Raw genomic sequence first — 1,041 nt, forward strand, 5'->3', positions numbered from 1 at the left:
CATAGAATATCCGGGTTGGAAGGGACATCAGGAGGTCATCTAGTCCAACCCTCTGCTCAAAGCAGGCCCAATCCCCAATTTTTGCCCCAGATCCCTAAGTGGCCCTCTCAAGGATTGAACTCACAACCCTAGGTTTAGCAGGTCAATGCTTAAACCACTGAGCTATCCCTCCCCCAAAGGCATAGACTTTTATGATCTTGGGGAATAGTTCAACACCTGACCAGGGACCTGAACCCTGGACGCTCAGATTAAAAGTCTGATGCTTTATCAACTGAGCTAGCCAGGCTCACCAACCGTGAGACCAGATCTGGCCCGGGCACTAAGACAGCAGCAAGGGCAACACATCAGTGCTTCCGTAGTTAGCAGGATTCGAACCTGCGTGGGGAGACCCCAATGGATTTCTAGTCCATCGCCTTAACCACTCGGCCACAACTACTTGATTAGTAGTGATAGTGATCTAAAACATTAGTCATCAAAAAATAAAAATTGAATTCCTACTTATATTCTGCATAAACTATTAAAAGACAGACCAATCGGAAATGTTCAAGAAATGGATAGATTAAACTTAGAAGAAATATTATCACTGAACTGGCTGCTTTTCATTTGGTATGAGCTGAAATGAAAGGAATTCTAAAGAGTCCATATACATCCCAAATCTCAGGGGAAAAAAACAACCCACAACACATTTTCCTTGTATTGTTACTGTCCTAGGAGAACTGCACTTGAGTGACTAAGTTAAAATAACACAAGCAAAAGATGATGATTCATACTGCTTTTCTTAACGGTTTCTGATGTACAGAAGCCAGTATCCCAGCGGCAGCTTTGAATAAATGAATGGGGAGGGGAATAAATGTATAGCAGGTATGTTAGGCATAATGTTCCCAGTTTGCAGCCTGTGTATGTGATTACCTAATATTACTTACCAGCTGTTTCCTGACATTAGTCATAGTTAGCGTGACCAGATGTCCCAATTTTATAGGGACAGTCCCGATTTTTGGGTCTTTTTCTTATATAGGCTCCTATTACCCCCCCACCCTCTGT

General features: G+C 42.7%; 2 non-coding genes across 2 annotated transcripts; both read right to left on the minus strand.

Annotated features, from left to right (window-relative positions):
* Positions 1-213: 213 nt before the first annotated feature.
* TRNAK-UUU (transfer RNA lysine (anticodon UUU)) lies at positions 214-286 on the minus strand. The gene has a single exon. It is a non-coding gene; the product is annotated as a tRNA-Lys (tRNA).
* A 68-nt stretch (positions 287-354) lies between these two features.
* On the minus strand, positions 355-436 carry TRNAS-AGA (transfer RNA serine (anticodon AGA)). Its single transcript has one exon. It is a non-coding gene; the product is annotated as a tRNA-Ser (tRNA).
* Positions 437-1,041: the final 605 nt, after the last annotated feature.

This window comes from Lepidochelys kempii, chromosome 2, assembly GCF_965140285.1.
Source record: "Lepidochelys kempii isolate rLepKem1 chromosome 2, rLepKem1.hap1, whole genome shotgun sequence".
NCBI classification, from domain to species: domain Eukaryota; kingdom Metazoa; phylum Chordata; order Testudines; family Cheloniidae; genus Lepidochelys; species Lepidochelys kempii.